Source organism: Mytilus edulis, chromosome 6 (assembly GCF_963676685.1).
Source record: "Mytilus edulis chromosome 6, xbMytEdul2.2, whole genome shotgun sequence".
In the NCBI taxonomy this organism is placed as follows: Eukaryota; Metazoa; Mollusca; class Bivalvia; order Mytilida; family Mytilidae; genus Mytilus; species Mytilus edulis.
Window position 1 is genome coordinate 20,324,020 of NC_092349.1, and position 15,729 is coordinate 20,339,748.

The 15,729-nt window shown below is 30.7% G+C and overlaps 1 protein-coding gene across 1 annotated transcript in view; it reads left to right on the top strand.

Moving 5' to 3' along the window:
* Positions 1-15,729, top strand: part of LOC139527332 (caspase-3-like) — a 110,362-nt gene that overhangs the window by 59,232 nt on the left and 35,401 nt on the right. The window lies entirely within an intron of this gene.

A 15,729-nucleotide genomic window follows, 5' to 3' on the forward strand; every position in this document is an offset into this window, starting at 1 on the left:
TTTATGTTCTAAAAGAAATGCACTACGAATTAATTGTGTTCTCGGACCTAAGAGGTGAAATCTGTAAATATAGAATTTGTACTCTGGCAACTTCCCTAAATTATTTGATGGTGTCAACTTGTCAAATAGCATGAAACTAAAGGATTTAAACTTTTATTTTATAGAATTTCTGCAAAAATAACCAATTTTGGCATTTTATGGTCAAAATAGGCATTTTATAACTTTTTCAATATTGATGCATAAATGGCATCCTGACTTTCTATCTGGCAGGTTTTCATGTGTCAATATTTGTGTTTCTATGCCTTTATCTACTTCTTTTACTTATTTATGAACTCTGAATCTACAGAAAAAAAGTTTATCTCAGACAAAATGTGCAAAATGTGTTATATAAATGACCCTTGTCTAACGCCTTGTTTGGATGAAGTCAATAGTGGGGAGCTTGGTACATAAAATTTGATGTCCATATTGAAGACCTCTCTAAATTTGTATCAAATGCACTTTACAATGTCTATTGTACCTGTTCCATTTCACATACTATCTTTCTTTTCTTCTGTAGGATAGCAAGTGGTTTAAATATAAGCCTGTTGAGAATAAATTGCATGCAAGTTTTTCCCTAAAAAGGCAAAAATCTTTGTATCAGCCCATACTGCTTGTAAGAAAAGTTAATTGCAAGAGTCTTTTTGTGCTCAGATTTGTTGTATCATGTCACATGAGTATAGAAATGATAAAAAAGACACAAATTTTTATTTCTTATAGTCTCAATATGCATTTTTTAATGTAAATATGTGGCACGGCCTAAATTGACCCTAAATTTTTTCCACTCTTAGTTGGCCCATGACCCTTTTAAACTAATATGATATGTTATTTGTAACTTTTCTTTCCATTTAAAGTACTTTCAATACATATGTAAGGATTATTTATAACCAAAAAGCTTCACAAATTTAAAATTGGTGGAAAATATTACATCTTCATGTAAGGCCCCCTTCATTGAAAAACCTCAATTTTTAGGCGCAGGCTCATATAAATTTGACTTTTGAATAATTATGCCAAGTCTTATAAATCAAATGAGTACTCTATTGCTTTAAGTACATGATAAGTTATATATTAAGTCATTTAAAAAGTATTTTTTTGCAATATTTGAATTTTTAAAGCCCCAAATGTTGATAGTTGAAATTTTTCAATTTTAACGTCAAAATTTTACACGCAAAGAGGAGTATAGAATTTTACTTAATGTCTATAATATACATCCTATTGTCATGAAACTTTGTAAGCAGTGTTATAATTCATTAAGCTTTGGTCATACCAAGTCTTTTTAAGATTTGTCAACTCTTTATACCCTATTAGGTCCGAGACCACCATTGTCGTCCCTTGATTTTCGTTGTTCACAAATATAGTCCCTAGTGTTGACAGTGGGTTACTTGCCATTAATTTTTATACCTCTTCCAAATTTATTTCTCCATGTTTAATGCCTCAAATTGCAAGTAGGGGGATAAAATTACACTGTAAAAAAATTTGGGTCCAGAATTTTAAAGGAAAGTAGTGATTTGGTCCAGCTGAAAAAGGTTGAAAATGAGCACTTCGGAAGCTGTCAAAAGATTTCAAGACGCCCTAAACATAAAATTTTCCATATTTTGAGTTAGAGGCGATGAAGTTTTCTATAATTTTGATATAATTTGTCCCAAAAGTAGTACAACACACTGTAAAAGTTTCTTTGAGAAAGCGCAGGTGGGATTTTTTTTATTTTCATTTATGTTCTAAAAGAAATGCACTACGAATTAATTGTGTTCTCGGACCTAAGAGGTGAAATCTGTAAATATAGAATTTGTACTCTGGCAACTTCCCTAAATTATTTGATGGTGTCAACTTGTCAAATAGCATGAAACTAAAGGATTTAAACTTTTATTTTATAGAATTTCTGCAAAAATAACCAATTTTGGCATTTTATGGTCAAAATAGGCATTTTATAACTTTTTCAATATTGATGCATAAATGGCATCCTGACTTTCTATCTGGCAGGTTTTCATGTGTCAATATTTGTGTTTCTATGCCTTTATCTACTTCTTTTACTTATTTATGAACTCTGAATCTACAGAAAAAAAGTTTATCTCAGACAAAATGTGCAAAATGTGTTATATAAATGACCCTTGTCTAACGCCTTGTTTGGATGAAGTCAATAGTGGGGAGCTTGGTACATAAAATTTGATGTCCATATTGAAGACCTCTCTAAATTTGTATCAAATGCACTTTACAATGTCTATTGTACCTGTTCCATTTCACATACTATCTTTCTTTTCTTCTGTAGGATAGCAAGTGGTTTAAATATAAGCCTGTTGAGAATAAATTGCATGCAAGTTTTTCCCTAAAAAGGCAAAAATCTTTGTATCAGCCCATACTGCTTGTAAGAAAAGTTAATTGCAAGAGTCTTTTTGTGCTCAGATTTGTTGTATCATGTCACATGAGTATAGAAATGATAAAAAAGACACAAATTTTTATTTCTTATAGTCTCAATATGCATTTTTTAATGTAAATATGTGGCACGGCCTAAATTGACCCTAAATTTTTTCCACTCTTAGTTGGCCCATGACCCTTTTAAACTAATATGATATGTTATTTGTAACTTTTCTTTCCATTTAAAGTACTTTCAATACATATGTAAGGATTATTTATAACCAAAAAGCTTCACAAATTTAAAATTGGTGGAAAATATTACATCTTCATGTAAGGCCCCCTTCATTGAAAAACCTCAACTTTTAGGCGCAGGCTCATATAAATTTGACTTTTGAATAATTATGCCAAGTCTTATAAATCAAATGAGTACTCTATTGCTTTAAGTACATGATAAGTTATATATTAAGTCATTTAAAAAGTATTTTTTTGCAATATTTGAATTTTTAAAGCCCCAAATGTTGATAGTTGAAATTTTTCAATTTTAACGTCAAAATTTTACACGCAAAGAGGAGTATAGAATTTTACTTAATGTCTATAATATACATCCTATTGTCATGAAACTTTGTAAGCAGTGTTATAATTCATTAAGCTTTGGTCATACCAAGTCTTTTTAAGATTTGTCAACTCTTTATACCCTATTAGGTCCGAGACCACCATTGTCGTCCCTTGATTTTCGTTGTTCACAAATATAGTCCCTAGTGTTGACAGTGGGTTACTTGCCATTAATTTTTATACCTCTTCCAAATTTATTTCTCCATGTTTAATGCCTCAAATTGCAAGTAGGGGGATAAAATTACACTGTAAAAAAATTTGGGTCCAGAATTTTAAAGGAAAGTAGTGATTTGGTCCAGCTGAAAAAGGTTGAAAATGAGCACTTCGGAAGCTGTCAAAAGATTTCAAGACGCCCTAAACATAAAATTTTCCATATTTTGAGTTAGAGGCGATGAAGTTTTCTATAATTTTGATATAATTTGTCCCAAAAGTAGTACAACACACTGTAAAAGTTTCTTTGAGAAAGCGCAGGTGGGATTTTTTTTATTTTCATTTATGTTCTAAAAGAAATGCACTACGAATTAATTGTGTTCTCGGACCTAAGAGGTGAAATCTGTAAATATAGAATTTGTACTCTGGCAACTTCCCTAAATTATTTGATGGTGTCAACTTGTCAAATAGCATGAAACTAAAGGATTTAAACTTTTATTTTATAGAATTTCTGCAAAAATAACCAATTTTGGCATTTTATGGTCAAAATAGGCATTTTATAACTTTTTCAATATTGATGCATAAATGGCATCCTGACTTTCTATCTGGCAGGTTTTCATGTGTCAATATTTGTGTTTCTATGCCTTTATCTACTTCTTTTACTTATTTATGAACTCTGAATCTACAGAAAAAAAGTTTATCTCAGACAAAATGTGCAAAATGTGTTATATAAATGACCCTTGTCTAACGCCTTGTTTGGATGAAGTCAATAGTGGGGAGCTTGGTACATAAAATTTGATGTCCATATTGAAGACCTCTCTAAATTTGTATCAAATGCACTTTACAATGTCTATTGTACCTGTTCCATTTCACATACTATCTTTCTTTTCTTCTGTAGGATAGCAAGTGGTTTAAATATAAGCCTGTTGAGAATAAATTGCATGCAAGTTTTTCCCTAAAAAGGCAAAAATCTTTGTATCAGCCCATACTGCTTGTAAGAAAAGTTAATTGCAAGAGTCTTTTTGTGCTCAGATTTGTTGTATCATGTCACATGAGTATAGAAATGATAAAAAAGACACAAATTTTTATTTCTTATAGTCTCAATATGCATTTTTTAATGTAAATATGTGGCACGGCCTAAATTGACCCTAAATTTTTTCCACTCTTAGTTGGCCCATGACCCTTTTAAACTAATATGATATGTTATTTGTAACTTTTCTTTCCATTTAAAGTACTTTCAATACATATGTAAGGATTATTTATAACCAAAAAGCTTCACAAATTTAAAATTGGTGGAAAATATTACATCTTCATGTAAGGCCCCCTTCATTGAAAAACCTCAATTTTTAGGCGCAGGCTCATATAAATTTGACTTTTGAATAATTATGCCAAGTCTTATAAATCAAATGAGTACTCTATTGCTTTAAGTACATGATAAGTTATATATTAAGTCATTTAAAAAGTATTTTTTTGCAATATTTGAATTTTTAAAGCCCCAAATGTTGATAGTTGAAATTTTTCAATTTTAACGTCAAAATTTTACACGCAAAGAGGAGTATAGAATTTTACTTAATGTCTATAATATACATCCTATTGTCATGAAACTTTGTAAGCAGTGTTATAATTCATTAAGCTTTGGTCATACCAAGTCTTTTTAAGATTTGTCAACTCTTTATACCCTATTAGGTCCGAGACCACCATTGTCGTCCCTTGATTTTCGTTGTTCACAAATATAGTCCCTAGTGTTGACAGTGGGTTACTTGCCATTAATTTTTATACCTCTTCCAAATTTATTTCTCCATGTTTAATGCCTCAAATTGCAAGTAGGGGGATAAAATTACACTGTAAAAAAATTTGGGTCCAGAATTTTAAAGGAAAGTAGTGATTTGGTCCAGCTGAAAAAGGTTGAAAATGAGCACTTCGGAAGCTGTCAAAAGATTTCAAGACGCCCTAAACATAAAATTTTCCATATTTTGAGTTAGAGGCGATGAAGTTTTCTATAATTTTGATATAATTTGTCCCAAAAGTAGTACAACACACTGTAAAAGTTTCTTTGAGAAAGCGCAGGTGGGATTTTTTTTATTTTCATTTATGTTCTAAAAGAAATGCACTACGAATTAATTGTGTTCTCGGACCTAAGAGGTGAAATCTGTAAATATAGAATTTGTACTCTGGCAACTTCCCTAAATTATTTGATGGTGTCAACTTGTCAAATAGCATGAAACTAAAGGATTTAAACTTTTATTTTATAGAATTTCTGCAAAAATAACCAATTTTGGCATTTTATGGTCAAAATAGGCATTTTATAACTTTTTCAATATTGATGCATAAATGGCATCCTGACTTTCTATCTGGCAGGTTTTCATGTGTCAATATTTGTGTTTCTATGCCTTTATCTACTTCTTTTACTTATTTATGAACTCTGAATCTACAGAAAAAAAGTTTATCTCAGACAAAATGTGCAAAATGTGTTATATAAATGACCCTTGTCTAACGCCTTGTTTGGATGAAGTCAATAGTGGGGAGCTTGGTACATAAAATTTGATGTCCATATTGAAGACCTCTCTAAATTTGTATCAAATGCACTTTACAATGTCTATTGTACCTGTTCCATTTCACATACTATCTTTCTTTTCTTCTGTAGGATAGCAAGTGGTTTAAATATAAGCCTGTTGAGAATAAATTGCATGCAAGTTTTTCCCTAAAAAGGCAAAAATCTTTGTATCAGCCCATACTGCTTGTAAGAAAAGTTAATTGCAAGAGTCTTTTTGTGCTCAGATTTGTTGTATCATGTCACATGAGTATAGAAATGATAAAAAAGACACAAATTTTTATTTCTTATAGTCTCAATATGCATTTTTTAATGTAAATATGTGGCACGGCCTAAATTGACCCTAAATTTTTTCCACTCTTAGTTGGCCCATGACCCTTTTAAACTAATATGATATGTTATTTGTAACTTTTCTTTCCATTTAAAGTACTTTCAATACATATGTAAGGATTATTTATAACCAAAAAGCTTCACAAATTTAAAATTGGTGGAAAATATTACATCTTCATGTAAGGCCCCCTTCATTGAAAAACCTCAATTTTTAGGCGCAGGCTCATATAAATTTGACTTTTGAATAATTATGCCAAGTCTTATAAATCAAATGAGTACTCTATTGCTTTAAGTACATGATAAGTTATATATTAAGTCATTTAAAAAGTATTTTTTTGCAATATTTGAATTTTTAAAGCCCCAAATGTTGATAGTTGAAATTTTTCAATTTTAACGTCAAAATTTTACACGCAAAGAGGAGTATAGAATTTTACTTAATGTCTATAATATACATCCTATTGTCATGAAACTTTGTAAGCAGTGTTATAATTCATTAAGCTTTGGTCATACCAAGTCTTTTTAAGATTTGTCAACTCTTTATACCCTATTAGGTCCGAGACCACCATTGTCGTCCCTTGATTTTCGTTGTTCACAAATATAGTCCCTAGTGTTGACAGTGGGTTACTTGCCATTAATTTTTATACCTCTTCCAAATTTATTTCTCCATGTTTAATGCCTCAAATTGCAAGTAGGGGGATAAAATTACACTGTAAAAAAATTTGGGTCCAGAATTTTAAAGGAAAGTAGTGATTTGGTCCAGCTGAAAAAGGTTGAAAATGAGCACTTCGGAAGCTGTCAAAAGATTTCAAGACGCCCTAAACATAAAATTTTCCATATTTTGAGTTAGAGGCGATGAAGTTTTCTATAATTTTGATATAATTTGTCCCAAAAGTAGTACAACACACTGTAAAAGTTTCTTTGAGAAAGCGCAGGTGGGATTTTTTTTATTTTCATTTATGTTCTAAAAGAAATGCACTACGAATTAATTGTGTTCTCGGACCTAAGAGGTGAAATCTGTAAATATAGAATTTGTACTCTGGCAACTTCCCTAAATTATTTGATGGTGTCAACTTGTCAAATAGCATGAAACTAAAGGATTTAAACTTTTATTTTATAGAATTTCTGCAAAAATAACCAATTTTGGCATTTTATGGTCAAAATAGGCATTTTATAACTTTTTCAATATTGATGCATAAATGGCATCCTGACTTTCTATCTGGCAGGTTTTCATGTGTCAATATTTGTGTTTCTATGCCTTTATCTACTTCTTTTACTTATTTATGAACTCTGAATCTACAGAAAAAAAGTTTATCTCAGACAAAATGTGCAAAATGTGTTATATAAATGACCCTTGTCTAACGCCTTGTTTGGATGAAGTCAATAGTGGGGAGCTTGGTACATAAAATTTGATGTCCATATTGAAGACCTCTCTAAATTTGTATCAAATGCACTTTACAATGTCTATTGTACCTGTTCCATTTCACATACTATCTTTCTTTTCTTCTGTAGGATAGCAAGTGGTTTAAATATAAGCCTGTTGAGAATAAATTGCATGCAAGTTTTTCCCTAAAAAGGCAAAAATCTTTGTATCAGCCCATACTGCTTGTAAGAAAAGTTAATTGCAAGAGTCTTTTTGTGCTCAGATTTGTTGTATCATGTCACATGAGTATAGAAATGATAAAAAAGACACAAATTTTTATTTCTTATAGTCTCAATATGCATTTTTTAATGTAAATATGTGGCACGGCCTAAATTGACCCTAAATTTTTTCCACTCTTAGTTGGCCCATGACCCTTTTAAACTAATATGATATGTTATTTGTAACTTTTCTTTCCATTTAAAGTACTTTCAATACATATGTAAGGATTATTTATAACCAAAAAGCTTCACAAATTTAAAATTGGTGGAAAATATTACATCTTCATGTAAGGCCCCCTTCATTGAAAAACCTCAATTTTTAGGCGCAGGCTCATATAAATTTGACTTTTGAATAATTATGCCAAGTCTTATAAATCAAATGAGTACTCTATTGCTTTAAGTACATGATAAGTTATATATTAAGTCATTTAAAAAGTATTTTTTTGCAATATTTGAATTTTTAAAGCCCCAAATGTTGATAGTTGAAATTTTTCAATTTTAACGTCAAAATTTTACACGCAAAGAGGAGTATAGAATTTTACTTAATGTCTATAATATACATCCTATTGTCATGAAACTTTGTAAGCAGTGTTATAATTCATTAAGCTTTGGTCATACCAAGTCTTTTTAAGATTTGTCAACTCTTTATACCCTATTAGGTCCGAGACCACCATTGTCGTCCCTTGATTTTCGTTGTTCACAAATATAGTCCCTAGTGTTGACAGTGGGTTACTTGCCATTAATTTTTATACCTCTTCCAAATTTATTTCTCCATGTTTAATGCCTCAAATTGCAAGTAGGGGGATAAAATTACACTGTAAAAAAATTTGGGTCCAGAATTTTAAAGGAAAGTAGTGATTTGGTCCAGCTGAAAAAGGTTGAAAATGAGCACTTCGGAAGCTGTCAAAAGATTTCAAGACGCCCTAAACATAAAATTTTCCATATTTTGAGTTAGAGGCGATGAAGTTTTCTATAATTTTGATATAATTTGTCCCAAAAGTAGTACAACACACTGTAAAAGTTTCTTTGAGAAAGCGCAGGTGGGATTTTTTTTATTTTCATTTATGTTCTAAAAGAAATGCACTACGAATTAATTGTGTTCTCGGACCTAAGAGGTGAAATCTGTAAATATAGAATTTGTACTCTGGCAACTTCCCTAAATTATTTGATGGTGTCAACTTGTCAAATAGCATGAAACTAAAGGATTTAAACTTTTATTTTATAGAATTTCTGCAAAAATAACCAATTTTGGCATTTTATGGTCAAAATAGGCATTTTATAACTTTTTCAATATTGATGCATAAATGGCATCCTGACTTTCTATCTGGCAGGTTTTCATGTGTCAATATTTGTGTTTCTATGCCTTTATCTACTTCTTTTACTTATTTATGAACTCTGAATCTACAGAAAAAAAGTTTATCTCAGACAAAATGTGCAAAATGTGTTATATAAATGACCCTTGTCTAACGCCTTGTTTGGATGAAGTCAATAGTGGGGAGCTTGGTACATAAAATTTGATGTCCATATTGAAGACCTCTCTAAATTTGTATCAAATGCACTTTACAATGTCTATTGTACCTGTTCCATTTCACATACTATCTTTCTTTTCTTCTGTAGGATAGCAAGTGGTTTAAATATAAGCCTGTTGAGAATAAATTGCATGCAAGTTTTTCCCTAAAAAGGCAAAAATCTTTGTATCAGCCCATACTGCTTGTAAGAAAAGTTAATTGCAAGAGTCTTTTTGTGCTCAGATTTGTTGTATCATGTCACATGAGTATAGAAATGATAAAAAAGACACAAATTTTTATTTCTTATAGTCTCAATATGCATTTTTTAATGTAAATATGTGGCACGGCCTAAATTGACCCTAAATTTTTTCCACTCTTAGTTGGCCCATGACCCTTTTAAACTAATATGATATGTTATTTGTAACTTTTCTTTCCATTTAAAGTACTTTCAATACATATGTAAGGATTATTTATAACCAAAAAGCTTCACAAATTTAAAATTGGTGGAAAATATTACATCTTCATGTAAGGCCCCCTTCATTGAAAAACCTCAATTTTTAGGCGCAGGCTCATATAAATTTGACTTTTGAATAATTATGCCAAGTCTTATAAATCAAATGAGTACTCTATTGCTTTAAGTACATGATAAGTTATATATTAAGTCATTTAAAAAGTATTTTTTTGCAATATTTGAATTTTTAAAGCCCCAAATGTTGATAGTTGAAATTTTTCAATTTTAACGTCAAAATTTTACACGCAAAGAGGAGTATAGAATTTTACTTAATGTCTATAATATACATCCTATTGTCATGAAACTTTGTAAGCAGTGTTATAATTCATTAAGCTTTGGTCATACCAAGTCTTTTTAAGATTTGTCAACTCTTTATACCCTATTAGGTCCGAGACCACCATTGTCGTCCCTTGATTTTCGTTGTTCACAAATATAGTCCCTAGTGTTGACAGTGGGTTACTTGCCATTAATTTTTATACCTCTTCCAAATTTATTTCTCCATGTTTAATGCCTCAAATTGCAAGTAGGGGGATAAAATTACACTGTAAAAAAATTTGGGTCCAGAATTTTAAAGGAAAGTAGTGATTTGGTCCAGCTGAAAAAGGTTGAAAATGAGCACTTCGGAAGCTGTCAAAAGATTTCAAGACGCCCTAAACATAAAATTTTCCATATTTTGAGTTAGAGGCGATGAAGTTTTCTATAATTTTGATATAATTTGTCCCAAAAGTAGTACAACACACTGTAAAAGTTTCTTTGAGAAAGCGCAGGTGGGATTTTTTTTATTTTCATTTATGTTCTAAAAGAAATGCACTACGAATTAATTGTGTTCTCGGACCTAAGAGGTGAAATCTGTAAATATAGAATTTGTACTCTGGCAACTTCCCTAAATTATTTGATGGTGTCAACTTGTCAAATAGCATGAAACTAAAGGATTTAAACTTTTATTTTATAGAATTTCTGCAAAAATAACCAATTTTGGCATTTTATGGTCAAAATAGGCATTTTATAACTTTTTCAATATTGATGCATAAATGGCATCCTGACTTTCTATCTGGCAGGTTTTCATGTGTCAATATTTGTGTTTCTATGCCTTTAACTACTTCTTTTACTTATTTATGAACTCTGAATCTACAGAAAAAAAGTTTATCTCAGACAAAATGTGCAAAATGTGTTATATAAATGACCCTTGTCTAACGCCTTGTTTGGATGAAGTCAATAGTGGGGAGCTTGGTACATAAAATTTGATGTCCATATTGAAGACCTCTTTATATTTGTATCTAGGTCCAGACATACCATTGTCTCCCTTGATTTTCGTTGTTCACAAATATAGTCCCTTTTGTTGACTGTGGGTTACTTGCAATTAATTTTTATACCTCTTCCAAATTTATTTCTCCATGTTTAATGCCTAAAATTGGCAAGTAGGGGGATAAAATTACTCTTGTAAAAAAATTTATGGTCCAGAATTTTAAAGGAAAGTAGTGATTTGGTCCAGCTGAAAAAGGTTGAAAATGACACTTCGTAAGCTGTCAAAAGATTTTTAGACGCCCTAAAACATAAAATTTTCCATATTTTGAGTTAGAGGCGATGAAGTTTTCTATAATTTTGATATAATTTGTCCCAAAAGTAGTACAACACATTGTAAAAGTTTTTACAGAAAGCGCAGGTGGAATTTTTTTTATTTTCATTTATGTTCTAAAAGAAATGCACTACGAATTAATTTGTGTTCTCGGACCTATTAGGTGAAATCTGTAAATATAGAATTTGTACTCTGGCAACTTCCCTAAATTATTTGATGGTGTCAACTTGTCAAATAGCATGAAACTAAAGGATTTAAACTTTTATTTTATAGAATTTCTGCAAAAATAACCAATTTTGGCATTTTATGGTCAAAATAGGCATTTTATAACTTTTTCAATATTGATGCATAAATGGCATCCTGACTTTCTATCTGGCAGGTTTTCATGTGTCAATATTTGTGTTTCTATGCCTTTATCTACTTCTTTTACTTATTTATGAACTCTGAATCTACAGAAAAAAAGTTTATCTCAGACAAAATGTGCAAAATGTGTTATATAAATGACCCTTGTCTAACGCCTTGTTTGGATGAAGTCAATAGTGGGGAGCTTGGTACATAAAATTTGATGTCCATATTGAAGACCTCTCTAAATTTGTATCAAATGCACTTTACAATGTCTATTGTACCTGTTCCATTTCACATACTATCTTTCTTTTCTTCTGTAGGATAGCAAGTGGTTTAAATATAAGCCTGTTGAGAATAAATTGCATGCAAGTTTTTCCCTAAAAAGGCAAAAATCTTTGTATCAGCCCATACTGCTTGTAAGAAAAGTTAATTGCAAGAGTCTTTTTGTGCTCAGATTTGTTGTATCATGTCACATGAGTATAGAAATGATAAAAAAGACACAAATTTTTATTTCTTATAGTCTCAATATGCATTTTTTAATGTAAATATGTGGCACGGCCTAAATTGACCCTAAATTTTTTCCACTCTTAGTTGGCCCATGACCCTTTTAAACTAATATGATATGTTATTTGTAACTTTTCTTTCCATTTAAAGTACTTTCAATACATATGTAAGGATTATTTATAACCAAAAAGCTTCACAAATTTAAAATTGGTGGAAAATATTACATCTTCATGTAAGGCCCCCTTCATTGAAAAACCTCAATTTTTAGGCGCAGGCTCATATAAATTTGACTTTTGAATAATTATGCCAAGTCTTATAAATCAAATGAGTACTCTATTGCTTTAAGTACATGATAAGTTATATATTAAGTCATTTAAAAAGTATTTTTTTGCAATATTTGAATTTTTAAAGCCCCAAATGTTGATAGTTGAAATTTTTCAATTTTAACGTCAAAATTTTACACGCAAAGAGGAGTATAGAATTTTACTTAATGTCTATAATATACATCCTATTGTCATGAAACTTTGTAAGCAGTGTTATAATTCATTAAGCTTTGGTCATACCAAGTCTTTTTAAGATTTGTCAACTCTTTATACCCTATTAGGTCCGAGACCACCATTGTCGTCCCTTGATTTTCGTTGTTCACAAATATAGTCCCTAGTGTTGACAGTGGGTTACTTGCCATTAATTTTTATACCTCTTCCAAATTTATTTCTCCATGTTTAATGCCTCAAATTGCAAGTAGGGGGATAAAATTACACTGTAAAAAAATTTGGGTCCAGAATTTTAAAGGAAAGTAGTGATTTGGTCCAGCTGAAAAAGGTTGAAAATGAGCACTTCGGAAGCTGTCAAAAGATTTCAAGACGCCCTAAACATAAAATTTTCCATATTTTGAGTTAGAGGCGATGAAGTTTTCTATAATTTTGATATAATTTGTCCCAAAAGTAGTACAACACACTGTAAAAGTTTCTTTGAGAAAGCGCAGGTGGGATTTTTTTTATTTTCATTTATGTTCTAAAAGAAATGCACTACGAATTAATTGTGTTCTCGGACCTAAGAGGTGAAATCTGTAAATATAGAATTTGTACTCTGGCAACTTCCCTAAATTATTTGATGGTGTCAACTTGTCAAATAGCATGAAACTAAAGGATTTAAACTTTTATTTTATAGAATTTCTGCAAAAATAACCAATTTTGGCATTTTATGGTCAAAATAGGCATTTTATAACTTTTTCAATATTGATGCATAAATGGCATCCTGACTTTCTATCTGGCAGGTTTTCATGTGTCAATATTTGTGTTTCTATGCCTTTATCTACTTCTTTTACTTATTTATGAACTCTGAATCTACAGAAAAAAAGTTTATCTCAGACAAAATGTGCAAAATGTGTTATATAAATGACCCTTGTCTAACGCCTTGTTTGGATGAAGTCAATAGTGGGGAGCTTGGTACATAAAATTTGATGTCCATATTGAAGACCTCTCTAAATTTGTATCAAATGCACTTTACAATGTCTATTGTACCTGTTCCATTTCACATACTATCTTTCTTTTCTTCTGTAGGATAGCAAGTGGTTTAAATATAAGCCTGTTGAGAATAAATTGCATGCAAGTTTTTCCCTAAAAAGGCAAAAATCTTTGTATCAGCCCATACTGCTTGTAAGAAAAGTTAATTGCAAGAGTCTTTTTGTGCTCAGATTTGTTGTATCATGTCACATGAGTATAGAAATGATAAAAAAGACACAAATTTTTATTTCTTATAGTCTCAATATGCATTTTTTAATGTAAATATGTGGCACGGCCTAAATTGACCCTAAATTTTTTCCACTCTTAGTTGGCCCATGACCCTTTTAAACTAATATGATATGTTATTTGTAACTTTTCTTTCCATTTAAAGTACTTTCAATACATATGTAAGGATTATTTATAACCAAAAAGCTTCACAAATTTAAAATTGGTGGAAAATATTACATCTTCATGTAAGGCCCCCTTCATTGAAAAACCTCAATTTTTAGGCGCAGGCTCATATAAATTTGACTTTTGAATAATTATGCCAAGTCTTATAAATCAAATGAGTACTCTATTGCTTTAAGTACATGATAAGTTATATATTAAGTCATTTAAAAAGTATTTTTTTGCAATATTTGAATTTTTAAAGCCCCAAATGTTGATAGTTGAAATTTTTCAATTTTAACGTCAAAATTTTACACGCAAAGAGGAGTATAGAATTTTACTTAATGTCTATAATATACATCCTATTGTCATGAAACTTTGTAAGCAGTGTTATAATTCATTAAGCTTTGGTCATACCAAGTCTTTTTAAGATTTGTCAACTCTTTATACCCTATTAGGTCCGAGACCACCATTGTCGTCCCTTGATTTTCGTTGTTCACAAATATAGTCCCTAGTGTTGACAGTGGGTTACTTGCCATTAATTTTTATACCTCTTCCAAATTTATTTCTCCATGTTTAATGCCTCAAATTGCAAGTAGGGGGATAAAATTACACTGTAAAAAAATTTGGGTCCAGAATTTTAAAGGAAAGTAGTGATTTGGTCCAGCTGAAAAAGGTTGAAAATGAGCACTTCGGAAGCTGTCAAAAGATTTCAAGACGCCCTAAACATAAAATTTTCCATATTTTGAGTTAGAGGCGATGAAGTTTTCTATAATTTTGATATAATTTGTCCCAAAAGTAGTACAACACACTGTAAAAGTTTCTTTGAGAAAGCGCAGGTGGGATTTTTTTTATTTTCATTTATGTTCTAAAAGAAATGCACTACGAATTAATTGTGTTCTCGGACCTAAGAGGTGAAATCTGTAAATATAGAATTTGTACTCTGGCAACTTCCCTAAATTATTTGATGGTGTCAACTTGTCAAATAGCATGAAACTAAAGGATTTAAACTTTTATTTTATAGAATTTCTGCAAAAATAACCAATTTTGGCATTTTATGGTCAAAATAGGCATTTTATAACTTTTTCAATATTGATGCATAAATGGCATCCTGACTTTCTATCTGGCAGGTTTTCATGTGTCAATATTTGTGTTTCTATGCCTTTATCTACTTCTTTTACTTATTTATGAACTCTGAATCTACAGAAAAAAAGTTTATCTCAGACAAAATGTGCAAAATGTGTTATATAAATGACCCTTGTCTAACGCCTTGTTTGGATGAAGTCAATAGTGGGGAGCTTGGTACATAAAATTTGATGTCCATATTGAAGACCTCTCTAAATTTGTATCAAATGCACTTTACAATGTCTATTGTACCTGTTCCATTTCACATACTATCTTTCTTTTCTTCTGTAGGATAGCAAGTGGTTTAAATATAAGCCTGTTGAGAATAAATTGCATGCAAGTTTTTCCCTAAAAAGGCAAAAATCTTTGTATCAGCCCATACTGCTTGTAAGAAAAGTTAATTGCAAGAGTCTTTTTGTGCTCAGATTTGTTGTATCATGTCACATGAGTATAGAAATGATAAAAAAGACACAAATTTTTATTTCTTATAGTCTCAATATGCATTTTTTAATGTAAATATGTGGCACGGCCTAAATTGACCCTAAATTTTTTCCACTCTTAGTTGGCCCATGACCCTTTTAAACTAATATGATATGTTA